At 34.2% G+C, this 23,345-nt stretch overlaps 1 long non-coding RNA gene across 1 annotated transcript; it reads left to right on the top strand.

Annotated features, from left to right (window-relative positions):
- Positions 1 to 14,062: 14,062 nt before the first annotated feature.
- On the top strand, positions 14,063 to 18,886 carry LOC124896125. The gene is made up of 2 exons (XR_007052605.1): positions 14,063 to 14,799; positions 17,110 to 18,886. It is a non-coding gene; the product is annotated as an uncharacterized LOC124896125 (long non-coding RNA).
- The last annotated feature ends 4,459 nt before the right edge of the window (positions 18,887 to 23,345 follow it).

Below are 23,345 nucleotides of genomic sequence, written 5' to 3' on the forward strand. Positions count from 1 at the left end.
TTATTCTGAGTAATTTCTATTTCTTCTAAAATTCTTATTATATTATTATCCTTTTCCTGAATTTTTTCGCTTGAATTTATCAAAAAGTCTATTATTGTATTATATTGTTTATCTTCTGAATGTAAAATATGTTCACCCTGGTTGAAATTACACCTTATAGTGGAGTTATCTTTTAATACTCTATATTTCTTTTTTGGTTGAAATCTAAGATCTAGGTAATCGAGGTGTTTTAAAGAAGCTATCTTGTTATCCTAAGTGGTTTAAGTTAAGGTATTTTTTGCTTAGCTTAGTTTGATATTTCAATCTATTATTTGTATAGGTTATATCCAATTCTACTTCTTGTATATTTTCTATCAGCCTAGATTGTTCGCTAATTAATGCTTTTTTATAATAGTTAGATGTTATGGTAATTATTTCGTCTGTTTCTTTAAAATTTAAAATATCTATTTCTAGGTTTCTTATTTCTTTATTTAACAATTCTAGTCTTTCTACAAATTGTTTCCGAATTTTTACAAGTTGATGTTTATAAGCAAATTCTCTATAATATTGACGTTATATTTCTCTAATACACTCAATATATCTTATTGACATTTATTATCCTAATTGATAAGATTTTCTCTTAATCCGTTCCTTAAGCCACTTTATTCCTGAAATATTATTTTCTAAATCTCTCTCACAACCTTGTATTTCCCAATTTAACGCGCTTACTAAATCTTCACAAACTTGTCTAGATGTATTATAGGATTTATGTAATCTATTTGCTTCTAATAACCTTCTTCGACTTTCTTCTAGATTATGTTTTCTAGCTATTATATTATTTCTTTTTCTGATTTCTCTATATAAATAGAAATAGCTACACCTTATGTCTTGGAAAGATCTATGTCTTTTCATATAGAGTTTATAAACTTTTGCGAGTTAGTAGGTAATGTTCCCAAACCTTCTCGCTCTGATACCAAAACAGTGGTATATTTCAATAATATTATATTTCACAAAGATAATCAAAGATAACAAACGAAGATATATTTCAGTGAATAATGATTGATTTTTTAGTATATCAGTTTGTAAAACCTACTCAGTACTCCCTCTTTCCTACTGTTTCTTCATATTTATCATTCTTATAGTTTATATTTTCCCCCAGAGTTTTTTTTTTTTTCTTTTTTATGTATATACAGGAGACGTCGCCCTTCAGTTTGTTAGTGTATTTATTTTTCTTATATTTTGAATCTTCTTGGTAAACATATAGTAGACGTTGACCCCTTCTTCAGTTGTTAGTGTATTAGCTATTTTTTATATTTTGAATCTTCTTGGTAAAAATTTTGGCTCCGTCACTCAGTATGTATGTATGTGTGAAGCAATAGTAAAAATCTTCGTCTTTGTATTCCGAAAAACTTTATTATCTATATCTTAAATTTCAAACCCTTTTGAGAAGGTCTCGTAGCTCTTATATGAAACATTGGTAGCTGCAACAAATTTTTTGGGGATCAGCATCCATAAAAAAGGGACTTTTTTTTACAAAAATTAAAACATGTATAGATTTTACGCAAGATCCTCGTAAATATAATTATAATCCTCCTCTCGTTCATGTGTTCTCACACAATTGCACACGTTGACAAGTGCGATCGAACATCTCTCGGATGTAGGATCTTTACTAATTATTCTGAATATAGAGTAGTCTGAACAGTTTTGAAATGAGCAAATTCGGTTAATTTGCTAAGTGTCATACGATCGTTGTGGGCTCTGTCCGTACGTGCATGAGGCTCCTCATCGATGATCATGGATTCATCGTTCATTAGGAACAGTGTGTGCCACACTTTATAGTTTATATATAAATATTTAAAAAATTTATTAAAGATCTAATTATCCAACTAATTATTAAAGTAATCCTAACTCAAGATCAGAGTCCAACTCTTTGAGGTTGGAATCACATGCATGAAATTCAAGCTTCCCCGAATATATGCTCTTTTTCGTTTGAAAGTGCACCATTGGACCATAGCTATCTAAAATTTAATATGAAAATGATAGAGCTTCAACACATATGAATTTGTATGTGAAGTACGGAAATTATCGTATAGGTTGTTGAATACTTATGTAAGGTTCCAGGAATTTGTATAACACTTATATCTGTATGTTAGGTAATAAAAAAAATAACAAAAATAAAACATTTCCATATATTGGCGCCATAATATTAAGACTGCCCAGTTACCCTTTTTAGAACCTTAAAACCCTATTAATCATCTAAAGAAGTACAAATTAATTAGGTCATCGCAAGAGAAAAAGTTGCCGTGGATCACCAGAGAAATGTTTTATTCAGAGACACTTTTGGGTCGGAAAGGTCCATTAGAGACCGTTTGGCAAGCAGCCGTTGGTTTGTTCTGATTTCACTCTTTTTTATAGTATAAAATTTTCTATTTAAATTTTTGGTACATAATTTTATATTTCTGTTGAGTTTTAATTACTTTTCTTGAATGTTTGTCGCTTTTTATCTCTCATCCGTTGTCCGGTTTTGGCATTAGAGTCTGATCTGGCTTCGTGCTTTGTAGAGCCCATTAATCGGAAAGTACTATCTACCAAATTTATGTCCCTTTTTATTTGTGTAACTGCTAGGTGTTTTTTACTTCTTTTTGTGGGAATTGATAGATTTTTTTTTTTGGTTATTGTAATTTCATGTGCTTATGATATGATAAAAGGGTGTGCTCAGATGGTAAGCACTCCTCAATTCTACCCTAAAGGTTGTGAGTTCGAGTCACAAAGAAGCAAAGGGGGTGGGAGCTCCTACAAAGGAATTCTTTTACATTAAGTTTAAGAATTCTCCTTTTCAGTGCACAATTTCATGTATTGGTAGAATTACAAATAGACGGAAGATGTATAATATATGTATAATCCAAGTATAATATGCATATACTTTGCATAATCATTGTACATATATGTATATATGGTTAGGAAAAGTAAACGGTGAGTCCAATCAGCTATTTGTGAAAGAACCAAAGTGTTTTTGAAGCTTTGTTCTTACCTGTTTTATATCCGATAAATTGATAGATACCGATGCATGATCTGAGTTTTCTGGATCAAGAAGACCGGACTCCTATTGGTACGCAAGGGAGAACAACAGAGTTTGACACATTAACTTCTAGAACAAGGTACCACTTCGTAAAAGTTCCTTTCATAATATATGGTTAATTTTGACATAGAGTTTCTTACTGGTATATTTCAAGAATTCAAGAGTTGTGGCTCAATTTTTGCAAGAGACGTCACCAGTCATCTCAAAAAATATTGGAGATCTCTGCCTAAATACAATTCTAGAAGTCAAAACCAAGAAAATATGGTCCCAACTGTTTTTTGAGACTCTAGTAAGTCTTAATAGCTCTTACACTTGTAATGTCATTTTTAATTGGGTGCTTGATTGAGTTATACGAGCCAAAGGTCAATTGGAGACAACCTCTCTTCATTCCAAGATAGGGATACGCTCTGCGTCCACTCTACCCTCCCAAAATCCCACTTGTGAGATTGTTGTTGTTTGATTGAGTTATGCCTTGTCACTTTTAGTTGCATATATGATATAATCAATGATCTTATTTAGAATAATTTTTATCTATTGTTTGAGGAACTATTTCATCAGTTTCTGATACTTGTGTTCTTGATGGAAATTGATTCCAGGTGTTGAAGAATTCTAGATTTGTCCATGTGAATCAAAATGAACTTTATGGTGATATAACTTTGAAAGTTACCAACAATTTTCAAGCGGACGTCATCGTGTAGATTTATATATAGAGGTAAAGTTGCACGGGCGCACACACGCACATGTATATACGCTTTTCTAACAAATCTAAATGCAATCTTGTTCTTGAAATGCAGTCAATATCACGCTTCAAGAAAATTAGCATTGTGCCGCTCTTTCAGCATTGTAATAGTATAATATTGTCGGATTTGGGCCAAGTCCGCGCGGATTTATTTTTGGACACCTCCCAAAAAGCTTCATACTAGTGGAGTTGGGTGACACTTTAAATATTGGACATATTCCCTCTATTTTTCTGATGTGGGATTGTGTTTGCTTCTCAACAATCCCCCCTCAAACCAAGGCCACATCCCATACCGCCAATACCAACCAATGGGACACGCCGCTTGACCATCACTTGTCAAGAAGACTTTCGACACGAGGCATCAACCGTAGATCTCAACTACTAGGTCACTTCACATGATCTGCCAAACATCTTGTACCGCCGTTATCACCCAACAGGGCACGCCGCCTGATCACCACTCGCCAGGAAGACTTTCGACACAAGGCGCGCACCACCTGCAGATCTCCAGTCTTGTCATTACACCGGAAACTTCTCACCAAACGCAGTCCACTACTCCGACACACCCGAACCTTATCTCTGATACCACTTGTCGGGACCATGTGTAACTTCACCCAAACTCTGTATTAGTATGATATTATCCGCTTTGGGATAAGCCCTCACGGATTTGTTTTTGGGCATTTGTTGCTTATGATGGATTGAGATGCAATTCCACACGATTTAGGCATCGTGTTTTGATACAACCTTGGACCTTACACTCCCCAAAAGCTATCTATTAAGATTGGAGAGCCCAATGCTATATAAGTCCCACATTTCTCTATTTAACCAATGTGGGACTGAAGTCCCATTCCTTGCAATAAAACCATAACGCAAATGCTTGTAATACTTTTTTATTATTTAGTACGCGTTGCAATAACATCATAACACATTTGATGCATTAAAACTAACATGCATTGCATGATTATTTTATTTTATTAAAAAAATGTTGTTTACAAAAATAAACTACGCATTATTTAGCTTTGCATGCTTTCAGGGCCAACGTTATTTCTAACCATGCTTATGCACAATGTACAAAAATTTCATGAATTCGTTATACATAGATTAAAAATTATATCACATAAAAGATTAATAGTATTAAAATTAATATATACATTATTTTCTCTAATATGTATTAACAAACGATCCCCAATACTCCAATCCTTTTAGGTTTCTATCTACAAAGTCTTACAATGCCAAAGTGATCAGGCCAATAAAGTTGCGAATTACTTGTCTAAGATGGCTTACCCGAGTTACATTAGTCATGTTTTTGGCTCCTGTCAACAAATTCCTATGGGGCGAAAGGTCAATATCAGTTGGGCAAAACTTAGATGTTATCCATTAGACTAAAATGTGACATGACAAACCTTTTTGTTAGCTAATTCTCATTTTTATGTTTGTGTGGGGGTTAGTTTGTAGCTGTGCACTCCTAATCCACCTTTTGTGAAGGATAAAAGTATTATTCTTGTGTTGTATGCTGAGGTAAAGGACCTCTTGTACTCATTTTCATCAAATATAACATCCCTGGTAATAAGGCAAAGTTTTTTTTTTTTTTTTTTTTAAGAAAATCTACAAAGTCATAAATAGATCAACGCATAACCCTAAACTACATAGCAACATTATAATCTATATATTTTAAAACGTCTTATTTTTTCTGTAATTGCCAGCGCCCACATTCCGGAGAAGGAAATATTTGTCGAAATCCTGAAAAAACTTCGTATAAATTCTCTTTTTCGTTTCAAATACTATGTTTCATAATATTGAGATACATTAATGTATGATCCTTACTTTAAGGGAGAGCATCTCAATCACAACCAACTCAATTTCCAAAAATTGTTTATTGGGCCATGCTCTACGAATTAATGCATAATGAAATTACACTTTTTTAGTTTATTAATTTTTTCGTACCAATTAAGTAGTTGGTTTGATGAAGAAAGGAATGATGTAAGTTAACAAATGTGAGAAGTTAGATTTTAAAGTTTCAAATGTTAGAACTTTTAATATAGTTCAATTAAAGAATTGATTTAAGAACAAAATTTTAGTCAATCAAAGTACTAAATATTAGGAGTCAAATGACTAAAAGATCTAATAGCTATAATTTTAATTAATTTTAAAATCCTATTTATTAGATGATAATTAAATAATAATTATTTGAAAAAAAGTAATAAATGATAATTTTCTCTACGGTTAAGATAAGAAGTTTAATCAGTATTTCTAAGTTTTTTCGTGCTTTTAGTACTAGTTTAATACTCGTCCCATGAACTGTAATTAAATAATAATAATATTAATAATGATCAAACATGAGCAAAAATAGTAAAACGCACACTATACTTTTTGATTTTTTCCCTTTGAAATATATGTTTAACGCATAGCCTCTTCAATTGCACCTTATTTCTTTCATTTATATTTGTGTTTGATAATATTTTTTTTTATATGATTATATTAGATGAAAAACTCACGTGTATCTGAACAGATTAGATAAATATAACTTTAATAAAATTTAAATTAACATTTTTTTTCCGTATTTAGTATTGATACATAATACTATAATTATTTATGAGATCATCACTGGATTTAATATTCTTATCAATTACTCTTTTACTTTTTATACTTTTTATTCACAATCATTTTGAAAAATCGCAGTTATTTAATAATTTAACAAAAATAATCTTTTTGGTGTTTAAAAGTTTGAAAAACATTTCATGAAATATTCAAAGAGAAGGAGAAAAAGCTATAATTTTTATCGATTTTTTTATAATCATCAAAACGTGTATTTAATTATGGAAGTATCTAACCATTGAATTTAGACAAACTTAAGATTTTTAAAAATTTACCTTTAATTCTACATCTATTCGAATATGATAAAGATTAGCTTTTAAGTTACTATAGTTGAGTGTCCATGGGTCTATCTAAACATTAATATTTTCTCTTGATTCTACCCTCCATTTAATACCTTTTTATAAAATATCTCTTTAATAAATAATACTTTTTAGTAAAATCATAATTATCGTCTTGTTTATGTGTTCTCTCTAAACGATTGCACAAATTGACAAGTGCAATTAAACTATCGTTCGAATAATCTTAGCTAATTTTGTGAATATGGATTATCTGAATCATTAAGAAATATGTAACTTTGGTTAATTTGTCAAGTGTCATACAATTGGTGTACGTTGTGTAGATGTAGGAAGCTCCTCATGATCGATGATTATGGTTCATGTGAATTTAATAGTCAGCTTGCGCCATACTTTGCATATAAATATTAAGCAATTTATTAATATCTAATTATCAACCTAATTATTATACATATCATCCATAAACTTTAAATTCTAAATTCATTTCTTTAAAGTTGTAATCACATGCATGAAATTGCACCGGAAAAGCTAAGAGCTTCAACATATCATTTTGACACATCAATTAAGAAATTTATTTTGATACATCAATTAAGAAATTTATTGGAAGTTTAGTTTGTTAAATACTTATGTAAGGCTTCAGGTATTTCTATATCTATATCTGGATATTAGGTAATTAAAAAAATAATAAAAACACTTACATCTAAGTTGGGCATTTTTGAAAGCAGTTTTCTATCTCCATGAGATATGATGAAATTTATTTGTGAGATTATATGGGGTATATTATTATTTCTACATGCGTCATATGTTTTGAACCTTTCTTCGTAAATTTTTTGGTTCTTTTGTACTTTTAAAATTGACTTCTATTAATATACGTGTTCCCTTATATCATCTGGTTAGTTGCACATGCATAATCAAATCACCTCATATTATTTGAATCTCAACATCTTATGGAGTTGTTGTGTTATAGCATTGAATCTATTTAAAATGCCGTTGTGTTATAGCATTGAATCTATTTAAAATGCCAATATTATTTTATTTGAATTATCTATCATTTATTAAAAAACTCTACAATAAATTCTATTATTGTCTTAAACATATATGGTAGAAACTACTTTGTTTCTTTGGAGAAAAATTAGGGTTAATTACTTTAAGAACAAGTTAGTTTTCATCTATAAATAACAAGTTAGTTTTCATCTATAAATAAAAGGGTTGTTATTCACAGTAGAATATTTATGAATTTTAATTCTTTTGTCGGTCAAATCTAATTAATTTCTTATTTTATGTTTGCAGCATCTGCTCATCGATCTCATACAAGTATGACTTTCGATAATAATAATAGAAGATTTTTCAGAAATAACCTCTTACCCATAAAAATAGTAATAATAAGGTAAGTTGGTAAGGATAAGTTATGTGTACATGTATGTTATTATTGCTGCAGATATTAGATGAGTTTATAGTAGACCTTACAATGGCTAAAACTTTGCTTTGGACATCCACCTTTTTTGTTTCTATCTATATTCTAGGTCGAGTAAAGCGAGTCCGCTCTATCTATTGTTTGAATAAATAATTTATTGCTGGTGGTAATTAATTCATCGAGTGGAGTAATTAAAGAATATTATTGGTAAGATATTATTTTTAACGCACCACAGACTTCAGGGATACTTGAATACTATTTCATTTATTACATAATGCGTGGTGCCTGACTATTTGAGAAGTTAACAACATATTATAACTTTCTATAATAAAAGTTTTTTTTTTTTTTTGGGTTAACTTCTATAATAAAAATTGTGTTGACACTAATCTTAGAAAACATATAAATAACTTGATCTGATTTCATTTTTTTTTTGTCACTAACCCAAAAAATTACGTTCAAAAGAAAGTTTATTTGAATCTCGAGATTCAAAAAGTACCATATAAATTATAATGGAGAAAGGGCTTTGATAATATGTAATGTTTAAACATATAAATAAATATTTTTAATATTATGTGTTGAATTTGTATCTTCTTTACCTTAAATTTCTGTAGCAACTTCTCAACATCCTTATGTTACCATATTTTTTTGTTTCATTTGTAGAATTTAGAGAATTTCATCTCCCTTTATTTAATTTTGGTACAAGTTTAGACATATTTTTTTCTAAATGTACATAGAACATGATAAGTGTGTCATTTATATAAGCCTAATGCATAAAAGCTTGATGTTATTTTCGGATTTGAATAGCTACAATAGACATTTGAATTGAATAGCTACATTTGATATCAAGTATATAAGATACAATAGGCTGATGTTAGTGCAACGCATCATTTCAAAATTTATTGCAGCTGCTGGGTATGCCTACCATGATTAGGCATTTCACCATATCCATTATAGTACATGTGTTGGTGTCCTCCACCATAGTAAATGGGTCCCTGGCAGCCACTCCTTGGTTGTTCGCTGGATTCACTGGAGTATGCTGCTGCTGGTTAGGTTGTTGTGGCACATTATTCTGATTCGATGCCTGTTGGATATTGTAATGCTGCTCCTGCTGATTCGGCGCCTGTTGGTTAGCTTGCTGTGGCGCATTGAATTGATTCGGTGCCTGAGCCAGATTATGTTGTTGCTGGCATACCATCTGTTGCCATCTAATTTTTGACCTCCATAACTAAGTTTAATTCGAAGTTTCTTCAATTTTCAAATAAAATCACAACAATTATTTTTTCCAAATAAATGCATTTTAAAATAGGTATTTGTGATAATTATATATTTTCGTATTTGCATTTGTGAAATTATATAAATGACGTCATCTAAATGAATATTTTCATCAAAACTGAACTTTAAATTAAGGATCATTTCGAAAAAATAATAGTTAAAATCTTGAGCTAATTATAATTTATTCTCGAAAATGATTAATTTGGATAAATATGCATTTGATTTTATTAAATCAAGAAGCCCGGGATTAAACAAGGTATAAATTCGTATTGAATTTCAATTTAATTTAGTCAATCTATTAAATTTGACCATAATTGAAAATTGGTCATAATTACAATGCAATTCGTCAATTGATTTTTAATTTGGTCAAAATAAATAAATGTGGCTAGATTTTAAATTTCAATAGGGGTTATATTTTAAATAACCCCAAAATTCTCAAGAACTCTCATAACTTCTACCCAATTCCCACCAAAAAATAAATTCAAATTGTACTACATTGTACTATTCCCCCAAACTTTGTCCTTTTCCAATTTTGAAATTTAAAAATTGTACTATTTCCCCCACATTATCTTCCACCTCACCTTATCTTTAATTTTTATATTTCAAAAACCCCCTAAATGCTTTTTCTCCCACATTGGTGGATGACAAGAAATAAATCTCTATTCTTTTATATAAATATTTTTCTCTCACATTGGTGGAGGAGAGAAAAAAAACACCCCATTCTCTCCTATAAATACTACCACTACTTTGGTAGAGAGGGAAAGAAAAAACAAGAAAAAAAAAGAGGTTAGAAAGGTGAAAAATCCTTTTGAGCAAAATAGTTATTTTTATTTAGTAAATTTTTTGTTTCATAGAGTTGGTCGGCTAAACAAAATTTTTGAGTTGCCGGCGACGTTTTTCGGTGGTAGTTGATTCCGACGAAACTCTTAGTCTCGTTTTACTACCCCAAAAACGTAAACACACCTTTTTTTATTTTAGTTTTTATTATTGTTTTCTTCTTCATTTTTTTTCTTTGTAGTTCGTAGATATAATTTTGTTTGCTGGAATTATATGCTGTAGATGGTCTTGAAGTCCCTAGGACGTTGTGGTATCGATATTCTAATTATTTTCATATTCATGATATAAAAATGAGCTAGCAATAGTTGTATGTGCCTTTTTTTTTACTTTATTCTTTGATTATTTTGGATAAAGTTTTAATCTTTGCTTAAAAGATGTATGTATGCTTTGTTTAAACTCATTGTTGTTGGATATATTTGTTTTTAGTATGCAAAGTTATTTTCTTTATGTTTAAAAGAATAGTTAATGTTGAATGTTTCGCCTTTTCACCTTATTCTTCGATTATTTGGATAAAGTTTAGATCTTTGATTGAAAAACATAATCATGTCTTGTTCAAACTCATTGTTGTTGAATATGTTTATATTTAGCACGTAAAGTTATTTTCTTTTTGTTGAAAAGAATAGTTAATATTGATTGTTTTGCCTTTTGACCTTATTCTTTGATTATTTTGAATAAAGTTTAGATATTTACTTGAAAAGACATACTCATGCCTTGTTTAAATTTATTGTTGACGGATATGTTTGTTTTAACATGTAAAGTTATTTTTTTATGTTCGAAAAATAATTACTATTGTTTGTTTCGCGTTAATAAAAATAGTAATTGATTAAATCAAGAATTTGTCATTTGCTTGTTAATTATTTTAGGGGATCTCCAAAATCTTCATTAAGAGATAAAGTGCTAGTTTTATTTTTTCATCCACAATGTTTATTCCTCTTTTTTTTTTTTCATGCTTTTAAATTTGTCAAAATGATGAGAAAGTTCGTATTTTTGACTAAATAGAATTATTCAGATATTTTCGTGACATGCATAGTATGATTATGAAACGATATTTCACTTTTAGAAATGCTAAACTTTTATTCAAATTTTCTTACTCCCTTTGGATTGTTATATGTACACTTTGTGAGTGTAAAGACTTGATCGTGTCTCTCCTTGATTCATAATATCAAAAGAGAACCAATGATGTCTTAGAACGATAAATCATAGGTTTTTATGTGTTTTTTCCTAAAGTTGGCCATAATTTATATGTGTGAATTTTCGTTAATGTCGCCTTAATTGAAATTTAAAGATTCTCTTTCTTGGAAAGTTAACCTTTATTTTCTTTTGTTATACGGATTAGTATCTATGTTTGTTCAATTTTAGTAGTCATGAGTATTTTTGTTGTTGCCTCATCCTTTACTTTCGCAAGCCTATGTTGTTTGTTTCTCGCATGAATTGATCATTGAATATGACCTTCTTCCTTTTACCTTTATTTATTCTTGTATGAACATAAATCACGAGGCATGTAAGTGGGTGTCTTTGCTTTGTATTTTATTTGTTGACTCTTATTCTTGTGCAAGTGTGCTTATCATTGTCATTCAAAAATTAGTTCTTGATATTTTCTTTTGCTTTGAAATATGTCACTTTTATGCCTTGAACGTATATTAATTTCTTTATCTTTTCTTTGCATGCAAAAAATGTCTCGAGTCCAAATGTATTTCTCTCCTCTTGCATTTCGTAATGGGCCAATGAGGTCTACCTCTTCGAGTCAAGTTCGAAGTTTAAATCCGAGGTCCACTGCATGACGCGCGGGTGCTAGAAGATGAACGAAGAGGAAAATGGGTCAAAACCCATTAATGAGGTCACTAAGAGACTTGAAAAGTCTCGATTTTTATTATTGTCTTCTTTTTATTTATTCATTTAGTCATTTATTTATTCATTCAGGTGGAGCAAGACTTGAGCCAAAGGCTTGAAAACTAAATTAGGACAGGTGAAATGGGTCGAAAGCCCATTTAGACTTGGACAGGTCTCATTAATTTGGGCCGATTGCCTAAATCCCTTACTTCCTCCCTTTTCCTCTGTTCTTTATGTTTGTTTTCCTTATGTGCTTTAGCGAACCTAGTTAAATCCTTAGTTAAGTCGCTAAAAAACTAGTTTTGCATAAACACCCAAATATTTCCAAAATCGCTTTCTTTTCAAAAAATCAATCACTTTTCGACAAAATTAATCTTTTCAAAGTTAATCAAAAGATATTTTCAAACAGTTTGGATAACCGCAAGTTAGCGGACGTTTTAGGTGCCTAACACCTTCCTAAAACGTTCATAGGAACCGCTTATCTAGAATCTCTAACTTAAAACGATTTTTTTGTTTTGAATCGTTTGAAGTAACTCTCTAAAGGTTTCTTAATTATTTTTCAAAATTAAGTGGCGACTCTCTCAAAAGTCAAAATTTCTGTAAAACACCCTCCGTGGTTGTTATGCTGCTGTATGGGAGGATTAGCTTGCTGTGATGCATTGAACTGATTCGGTGCCTGAGCTAGATTATGTTGCAGTTGGGCATACCCTCCTCCGTGGTTGTTATGCTGCAGGAGAGGATTAGCTTGCTGTGACACATTGAACTGACTTGGTGCCTGAGACAGATTATGTTCCCATCCCTTGGTTATTATGCTGATTCGGTGTCTGTTGCAGACTATACATAAAAAAAAAAGTGTTAGAAAATGTGGATCTTACCTCTGCAGGCTGTTGCAAGGAGCAGCCAACAACACTAGATAGGACAAGCTACTTTACATTTAGCAGCAAAACAACAAGTACGTCAGCAACTAGGAAGTTTGTGAATACGTATATTAAACTAAATAACCAAAACAAATAGAATATGCAAATTAATTATCAAAACTAACATTGGAACTAGAAATGTGATTGCTAATACTGAAACCATCGGAAGAAGCAGAAGCAAAAGCAAAAATTGTGGCAGTTCTGAAGGTTAAAGTTTATAAGGAATTTTTGTCGAATGAAGAGCATTTGAAAGGGCATAATAGAGGAAGGGGAGAATTGGAGAGGGAGCAAGTTGCCATTGGAAATGACTAGTGCTCCTTCTCTCTTTCTCTCTGTCCCTTCTTCCAATCCAGAACCATGAAAAATAATATATATAGGACCCGAAGTAAGGACCCTGTACAATTTGAGGTTGTGGAGTAGTTGTTAGGATCAATTTGCGTATGTGGAGTAGTTGTTAGGATCAATTTCTGTATACACACTAGATCTATGGAGAAAAGCTAAGGAGAGACAGAGTTCGTGAGGAGAGAGAGAAATGATTTCGTGGTAACACCCATAGGTAAACTCCATGATGGACTATTTATATAATGATTCAGAGTATGTACAATTACACAAAGAAAAGGGTACAGTCTAAAATTTAAGTCGTGGCGCTGCCCCAAACCTCACCTTCGGGTGGGGGCTCCCGCCCCCCACACCCCTCGACAACCTCACCGTGGAGGTTGAACCGCATGAATATTAATATATGACAGTACATTACATATTAATCAGGCTCCACAACCCAACAATAGTAGTTGAGAGTTATTACCATTGTAGACACGTGATTTTGTCCTCCTAAAGTTTAATTTTATTCACTTTTACCCATTTTTACTTTATCCTACCATGTACCCTCATCTACGTGATTATATCCCACAAAAATACAAAAATAACAGACTCCCTAACAAATTCTATCCTATCCTAACCCCCTTTACACCTCATCCTAACAGCCTACCCAATCAAAATAAACTACCTCACCACCTCATCCACTAACCTACCCACGTGACCCTCCTCCCTACCTTTCTTTCTTAGTTTACAAGTTTTCTTGCAATTGGATTATATAGAAAAAGAAAACAACAAAAGAGGGGGCCCACAGAATAATCCTCAAGCAAAAAGAATTCTCCATTTATTCACACTACATATGCACTACATAGACTCTCGGTTTTTCATTCGGAGGGGACGACCATATTCATCAAAAAGGGGGGGTTCACCATCTTCGTCTCTTTTTTCTTGAAAATAAGCAAAAGCACAGAGAACGGACACTTTCCTCTCTCAGCTTCTCACCCCAAAATCATACTCTCACCACACCCACCATAAACACACACGCACATGTTGAGGACGAAATAAAAAAAAATAGAGGGAGCTTGCGATTTCTGCCGTGAAGCAGTAAAATCAGAGTGAAATCCAGTCATCCTTTAAGATTTTTTTCGGTGAAATCATCGCCAAAATCTATTCTCAGCTCGTTATTTCGGTCGAACTGATCTTAGAGATCCAAAATTCCTTTATCTCCTTGATTTCTAAGTGGATCTGGTTGAAAAAAAATGTTGGGATTTTCGAAATTGGTTGTTGTCTATTTGGGTTCAAGTGTCACTAATCGAACTAGTGTTAGGTTACTCGTCTCGATAATTTTTTTCGGCGTACAGCTGGGTTGCTTCGGATGAGATTTCTATTTCTAGGCTTGGTCGGCTTTGGTTTGCTTCGGGTAGCTGTTTATCGATACCGAGTTGGGGTCTCGTCATTGTTGAGGTTTCCTATTCGGGTTTTTGGATTCGGGTCTTCTTTAACTCATTATTATCAATGAAAGTCGACTTCGGAAGGTCCATCTCTTTAACCCATTTTTCTTTTACTTATTTTGATTTGTTGATTTGGTTGTGATTATGTGTGATGTGACTATGCTTTGTTGGCCTTTAGTTGATGTTAATGTCATGGTCATGACGTTTGGTGATTTGGCTTTGGAGGTTTGAGGAAAGAACTTGATCATGTTTTAATGGATTGGTAAAAAGGAAGTTGGGGATTGGAATTAAAAATTGACGAAAGGTTAGATGTTGATAAATTTTGATTTATTGTGATGTTGAACGTAAATGTCAACGAACTGGATAGGCAAATATAGGTTCGGATAGGCAAAATTTAGGAATAAGTGTTTCGTGTTATGTTTGAATGTTAAAATGTGTGTTGGAGGACTTGGTTTTATGGTTTTGGATCAAAATGTATCATTTGGCCGGGGAATGCCTCGAGGTATTTGTGTTTGTTCACTGGGGAATGCCCCGACGTACTATGTTGGCGGAAAGACGTTCGTGAGGAAGACCCAAGGCGTCGGATAAAGCACGGGAGCGTAGTTATAGTATTAGTGTAGGTTAGATAGTATTTATTTTTTGCATTTTTGTATTTTGGAATGTATAAGTTGGACTGGACACTGTACTTTTTATTCGTTTTTGTTTTGTTTGTTTGTTTGATTATTTTACATGTTTTGTGTGGTTTGTACATTCGTAGTGTCAAAATTAGCCGATACGCTCCACCAAGTGACCATGGATGAACCACAGGATTGAGGGGTGCCTAACACCTTCCCTCAGTCAACAGAATTCCTTAGTCGGAATCTCTGTTTGCGGATCAGTTTTAGAGTTAAAACTATTTTGAAAAGGATTTCCAAAGGTGACTTGACACACCGGATTATGTCAAGTGGCGACTCTGAGTTTTGAATGTAAAAATAATCCTTCTTAAAAATAAAAATTCTTCTTTGTCACTTAACAATAAAATCCTTTCAAAACTTTAATCCGAATCATTTGGAGTATGAAAAAGGGGTGTGACAGCTCTAGGAATCTGCTGGGGAACTTTTAGAATTCGAGCTTTTTTTGGAGTCGTATTGGCTTTGTTTGGCATTACGAGTGTATAAACATTGTTTGTGATTATTGTTTGTGTTATTATTATCACTGTTGTGCGTGTTCCATGCTCTTTATTTACAGTTTTTCTTTATGTGTTACCGCTTTATATCTGGCATCATGTGCATAACCCGAGTCATTCTTTCTACAACAAGTCCGTAGTACACGTGTGTACACGATCTATAGTTGAGTCACATTTATTTTAGGGGGGGAGCCGTTGGATTGTATGGAGTAGGTGGCCAGCTAAAGCAAGCCGCTATCGACCATACGCTCCCCCGGACAACCTTGTTAGTAAACCCCAGCGTAGGTCAACCTTCAGGTCATACTTATCTGCATTATTTTGAGACCTAGCGGGACCCACTTGGTCCTTCGTAGGTGACTCACTTCTAAAGCATCCTTATGTGCTAAATGTTGCATCTTTGAGGGTAACGTGATCATTTGACGAACTGATTTGGGGAAAGCATGTGTTAAAAGTAAAGTGCGTAGGCAAGAAATGTTGAAAAAAAAATAGAAAAAAAAGGTGAGTCGAAAAGAAAAAAAGAGAGTTTCATGATTTTAGAGTTCTTTATGGCTTTTATTTTTCACAATTCAAAATTCAAGAAAAAAATAGATTTCTTTTACCTTTCGCATTCATTGTCTCAAAAACATCAAAAAATTTTTCCTCTTATTCCTTTACCATGCATTCATATTTCAAAAACTTCAAAAAGATTTTCTCTTTATCTCAATTAGCATGCATTCATAATTCTAAAATTCCGAAAAAGATTTTCTTTAGAAGTTTCAAAAATGGTAGTAGTTGTGTCCATTTCATAAAATGAAAATACCCAAAAGAATTTTTCTTTCTTAGTTGTTGGTGACAGTTTTGTGTGAAGCGTCTAATTGAAAACCCCAAAAAGATTTTATTTTTCATCATCCGTCTGTAATCGCGTCTCTTAAGTCAAGTCTCAGTTCGTTTTAATTGTTCAACTTGGACGAACTACGCATACCTGATTCCCGTCCCTAGGGGCGGGATACGTAGGCAACCCTCTGTGGGTCCGATAATTTTTATTTTTGCCTTTGTATTAGCCTTAGCCTAGTTATTTTTCCTCATAATTTAGTGTTGTTAGCAAGTCTTAGCCAAGTAGGCTGATTTTATTCAGTGACACTGTTCGGCGAATTGGAGTCATAAAGTGGTCTGTCCCTTCGACATATGTTCGCGTCAAGGTCCCAATGGTTGGGAATCTTTTACACTTATCAAATTTTTTGTCATTACAGGATGGATCCGTCCACAAAGTCTAAAGTCCGATTGGTTGGTAAGGTGCCTAAAAAGTTAATCAAGTGGTGGGGCACGTTTAACTACGTTGACCAGGAAGAGCTAATTAAAATATTAGGTGATCTTACGGAGCTTCTGCATATCTCTCCCCATTAAGATCTAATAGATACTATATTGACCTTTTGGGATCCTAGTAATTTGGTGTTTAGGTTCGGAAAGTTTGAGATGACACCTACCTTGGTAGAAATATCCGGTCTGCTCCATTTGCCTTATATTGATAAAAGCATGATCCGAGCTAGGAACCACTTGGGCAATAGGTTTCTGCAAGGTTGTGGATTGAAGAGTAACAATAGGCATTTGGGTTGTCTGAATCAATCATGGATTTCCTTGGATTTTTTATTCAAGAGATTCGGTTCTTTGGAAGGTTTTGGGCTGAATTTTATATGACTAGGCAGAAGTGGGAGAGAAAGCGTCTTGAAGTCTTCACCCTCGCCTTGTTAGGGACTCTAGTGTTTCCATAAGAAGAAAGACGTGTTAATACACATTTACAATCTGTGGTAATGTCTCTATTTCATAAAGATCAAAAGGACAAGGGCGCTAAGTAAAAGGACAAGGTCAGGGTTACTATCGTACCCATGATCTTAACAGAAATATATAAAGTTTTAACCGAGGTGAAGGGGGATGAGATTTTTTGAGGGAAGTAACCTGATATCGCAACTGTGGATGATGGAGCATTTGCATACGCCTTTCTTAGTTAGACCGGACATGATTGATTGTTGCATGGCCAATCGAGTGAAAGCCATGGACCTCAGTATGCGCTTGGATAAATTCTCGCTAACTATGAGAGTCGATGCTTGGATTGAGTTTCTCGAGTCAAGGACTGAGGATAATATTCTGTGGACCTATTTGTGGCTTCATCCAAAAGTAATCTTGTTGGGTTGTCAGATGCAACTTCTTCTGGTTATGTTATGGCTTAATTACACAAGACTATACGCTTCTTCTAGGGTAATGAGACAGTTGGGTAGGTCGCAGGATGTACCGCCAGTAGTGGATCTTCTAAAGGATGTCGAGTACATTAAGGACCAAGCCTTAGGCGAGAGCAAATACGAGCATTTTTGGAATCGTGCAACAAATCTAGGAGCGGATACTTTCAAAGAAAGTTTGGATAATCCGGGGTACACTCAAAGATATGAGATCTGGCTGCAAACCATACCTCGGGGTATTAGTAGGCCATTGCCCTTGTAACTTAGAGGAAGAATACATGAAGAATTCATTGTCGAGGATAGTTAGGATGAAAGTTTGGGGGCCAAAGTGAAGACACTAAGAGTTCAGTTATCGGATTTGCTCAAGACTGTAGAAAGGTATCAAAACAATCTTTTCAGGTGCACTCTCCATGAGGCGGGGATACGTGCCAGAAAATTCTTCCCAAATATCAGGGTGTCTTTGTAGGATATGCTACAGAGTTTGAATGGGAGAAAGAGAACTTCACAGACAAGTCCATCTCAGCCAGGGTCATCACGAAGAGCACCAGTTTGAAGGAGCATTTCTTATCTTTTGTTTAGGTTGAGTCCTTCACTTTTCTGCCATTTGTAGTATTTAATCTTTTTTAGTTGGTGTCAAGTTTGCTTTAACTTTGGAGTCTTTATTAGGAGCATTATGTATGTTGTCATGCTCGTCTAGAATGTCATTCGGTCTTTGTTGATTAGTATCGAGGTTGTCTTAATTTCGTTGTATGTTTTTGTTGTTTCTTTCATCAAAATGTTATGATGTTACGTCTTTCTTTTGTTTGTTTGTTATCGTTTTTCGAAAAAAAAATAAAAATAAAAATCTTCAACTTTGTGATATTTATGCATGCGCTGCCTGAACTATGCAAGATCTGATTCATGTACAACATGATACGTAGCAACCTACTTTTTGAGTTTGATCTAATCATTTTTCTTTTGTTGTTTTTCAGTATTCTTTCTCTTTTAAAGAAAAGCAAAAGCCATAAAGAATGATAAAACAAAGGTGGATAGCGAGAGAAGAAAGAAAAGAAAGGGTGATGAGACAAGAAACGAAAAGAACAGAGACTGACAAAAAAAAGAGGGAAATGAGGGCAAAAGAAAGGAGTTGTGTTTGGAGGAAATAAGCAAATGAATGTAGATGAAAATCGGGATGATATGAAAATGACCTCGCTACCCTTAAAGGCTGGTAGAAATGAACATGAATCTAGGACAATTTTATCAATATAATTCCCATGCTTGTTGTATGTCCTAATCCTAACGGGTGTCGTCTTTGATGAGTACGTTCTTTCAGATAACAGTGGTTGGTTTGCAACACTCTGTCTAGTCACTCTTACTTCACTAGATCAAAAGCAAAGCTCGCCATGGCTAGCAGGGAGATTAAAAATTCTCTCATTGACCCGAATCAGGATCCCAGGGAAGAAAGTTTAGAACGCAATAATGAGGTAGTAAGGCTCATTCAACAATTGATAGATTTGCACCGAGCATGGGCTAGTGGTATGCCTCCTCCTCTGCTCTCTGAAGGTCTTGGTAATATCTCTAACTGCCCACCGTTCTCTCAAGTGCAATTCTCTACTCCCACGGAGTCACCTGAGCACGCGCCAGGATTCACTCCGTGACATTATTATCCTGGCACTTCTAGTGTGACCTTGGCAGCTCCCCAACCAAGACCCGTTGCTCACCCGGCGCCACCGATCACACCGGTGTTCGTGGCTTCGCCACCACTTGAAGTTCCCACATATGCTGTGCGTCCGACAACGGGGCTTCCTCGGTCTGCCAGTGAGCCAGTATTGAAGGTTCCAGATAGTCAGTATTATGCCCCGGAGCCTACTTTGAGAATGAATGAACCGTATGGGTACACTCAGCCACCTGCATTTTCATTTGATATGGAGAAACCTGTCGCAACAGAGGAACAAGAAGTCATAGTGCGGAAATTGAAAAGTTTGGAACAGGCCATGAGGAATTTGCAGGGAATCAAAGGTTATAAGAGTGTTTTCTATAAAGATATTTGCATGTTCCCAGACGTCAACCTTCCCCTCAGTTTCAAAATGCCCAAGTTTGAGATGTATGCTGGGCACGGTGATCCCGTGGCACACTTGAGACGTTATTGCAACCAATTGAGGGCTGCAGGGGGAAGAAAAGAGTTGCCCATGGCTTTCTTTGGCGAGAGTCTTTTTGATCTGGCTTAAGAATGGTTTGTCGATCAAGATATCGACAAGTGGAACAACTGGGATGTCTTAGCTTCTGAGTTTGTGCAACATTTTCAGTATAACGTCGACCTGATTCCAAACAAAAAATCCTTGGTCAACATGAAGAAAAAAAACACTGAAGACTTTAGGGAATACGCGATAAGGTGGCGTGAACAGGCCGCCAAGGTAAAGCCTCCAATGAAGGAGAGTAAGCTGGTAGAGGTCTTCATTCAGGCACAGGATAAGACCTATTTTCAACAATTACTTCCAGCAATGGGAAAGTCTTTTATTGAAGTCCTCAAAATAGGAGAGATGATAGAGGACGGAATCAAGACCAGCCGAATAGTGAGTTTTGCCGCATTGAAAGCCACCACACAAGCGATTCAAGGTGGATCTGGTGCATTCGGAGGTAAAAAGAAGAAAGAAGACGTGGCGAATGCTGTAGCTGGAACCCATTCCTATCCCAAAAGACCGCCTCGCCCCTATCCTTAATCCCAAGCCCAAGTCTATGCCTAAGCTCCATATATTCCTCCTCACCATTACTACCCTCCACAAAACCCATTATATTTTATTCCACCACCCCCGCACCCAGTATATAGCGTGTAGCCATATGTCCAAACCTCTTCTTACCCCCAATGGCGCACGCAAGCTCCATAAAATCGCCCATCAGCTCCACTAAATTACCAAAACCACTCCAAACCCAGTTTCCAACCCAGGCCTGAGTACAAGAAAGAGAAGGCGGTCACAAATCAGTTCACGCCTCTTGGGGAGTCATATGCTAGTTTGTTTGATAGGCTCAGAAAGATGAAGGTCTTAAGCTTAATTCAAGAAAAGCTTACAAATCCCCCTCTAAGGAATCTTGATTATTCTTTAAGGTGCGCCTACTGTTCTAATATGCCAGGCCACGATATCGAGAAATGCTGGCATTTAAAGAGAGTTGTCCAAGATTTAATTGACATAAATCAGATTTTGGTCCAGGCCCCGGAGGTTCCGAACATTAACCAAAATCCGCTGCCAACCCATGCTGAAACCAATATGTTAGAATTGATATACGATGGAAAAGAGTTATCAAGGTTTTATAAGCTTATTGTCAAGATACAGACCGGTGAGGAAAAATCAGTTAATGCAGCAGAGTCTTTGAAAGCAATGCCATTAAGCCAGGAAGGAATGGGAGAAGATAAAGCCCAAGAAATCACAAAGAAACCCCTAATCACAGTGCAAGGTTCCAGAAGATATGTTGATTTAAGTCTGGATAAACCTAAGTTGATGGTGGTAAGAGCTTCTGGTAAGCCTATATTGATCGTGAAAGGAGCACTGGCAGTGGCTATTGTCCTCAAACCGGTGACCCAACCTCCGATTGTTGATACGAGAAAGGTCCCCTGGAACTATAAGCAGACTGTGTTGATTTATCAGGGGAAGGAAGTCGAGGAAGAAGTAGATGAGGTAGGGGGTTTGACTCGGTCAGAAAAATGCTTCGTGCCTGAAGGTTTAAGGAAGCCCAAGCCAGTAGTGAGTGGGCCTTCATCTATCAAAAAGCCTGTCACTGAAGAAGAAGCCAAAGAATTTTTGAAAAAGATGAAGTTGCCAGAGTATTCAATAATAGATCAGTTGAAGAAAACTCATGCTCAAATTTCCCTCTTATCTTTGTTGTTGCACTCCAAGGAACGTCGTGATATTATACTGAAGGTATTGAATGAAGCATGACTTACTTCTTCTTCCAAACTTATTAATATTTTAAACTAACAACCCATGTATTTCCCTAAGAAAATAGTAAGGATACAAATAGTAATTAATTAGCAGGGAACTTCACTATTGAGAATAAGGCCATCAACTCGAACAATCAAAAATATCTTAGTCCAACATAGATATTTGTTCATTTTGAAAGAAATAAAGATGGGTAAGCTTACTTTAAGATAGCAACTTCAATTGAATACATGAAGTAGAGCAGTCGGTCTATGTATCTAAATGATTTGATGAAGAAGAATTACAAACAACCAAACTTTCAACAAGGAAAACACAAGCATGTAAATAACCTTGAGCAACAATTGACCGCACAATTTTCACTAAAGTTTAGCCATTCACATAACAACCCTCCATTGAAAAGTTATCTATTTTCACATAGGAAAAATAGTTGGCCATATAATTAGTTCCAAACAGAAAGAATGACAATCAATTTTAACATGAAGTAGATATATTATTCCAAGGGAAATACGCAATGTGACCAGACCAATCGCAGAAAGAATTGTTCTTTATTTTCATTACTTCGTTTCAAATTTTCCTACTTTCAAATTTGTGAACTAAAAGAAAAACATAGGTAAAGGAAGTTTTTGGAGCTTACCGGAGCTAGGGGCGGTGAGAAACAGCGGCACACGGCGGTAGAGAGTTGAAGTGTGGCTTTGATTTGGAGATTTTGTGTGTTTGTGTGCATTTTCGAACGGGGGGGGGGGGGGGGGGTTTCTGATTTGGAGATTTAAGAGATTAATGTGGACGGGTCGGGTTGGGCTTTTATTTATCCAACATTTTTTTTTATATTTTATGAAAACCGACCACAAGTGGTCGGTTTTCCAAAAATTCCAAAAAACCAACCACATGTGGTCGGTTTTCATAAAATATTTTTAAAAAAATATTCTAATTAGTTAAAATATAACTTTTTTTATAAATTAGTTTAAAAAAATTATTAAACGATTAATTATTTAATTAAGTTAAATAAAATTTTACAAAATTGATCACAAAGTAAAATACGTATTTTGAAATTACTATTATTTAATTAAAAAAATAAAATTAATTATTTTACGATATCATTCATAATTAATTATTATATAAGTCATTTAAGTATAAAAAAATTAATAATATTTAATTAAAAAATAAAATAGACATAAATAATAAACTACCTTTTGATGATTTTTATAAGTCATTTAAGTATAAAATATTAATAATATTTAATAAAAATAATAAAATAGGCATGAAATGATAAATTCTTTTTTGATGTTTTCAAATAACTTGAAGTCTTATATGGGATCACGTTAAAAAAATTTCACAAGTATTTAT

This window comes from Capsicum annuum, chromosome 2 (genome assembly GCF_002878395.1).
Source record: "Capsicum annuum cultivar UCD-10X-F1 chromosome 2, UCD10Xv1.1, whole genome shotgun sequence".
NCBI classification, from domain to species: domain Eukaryota; kingdom Viridiplantae; phylum Streptophyta; class Magnoliopsida; order Solanales; family Solanaceae; genus Capsicum; species Capsicum annuum.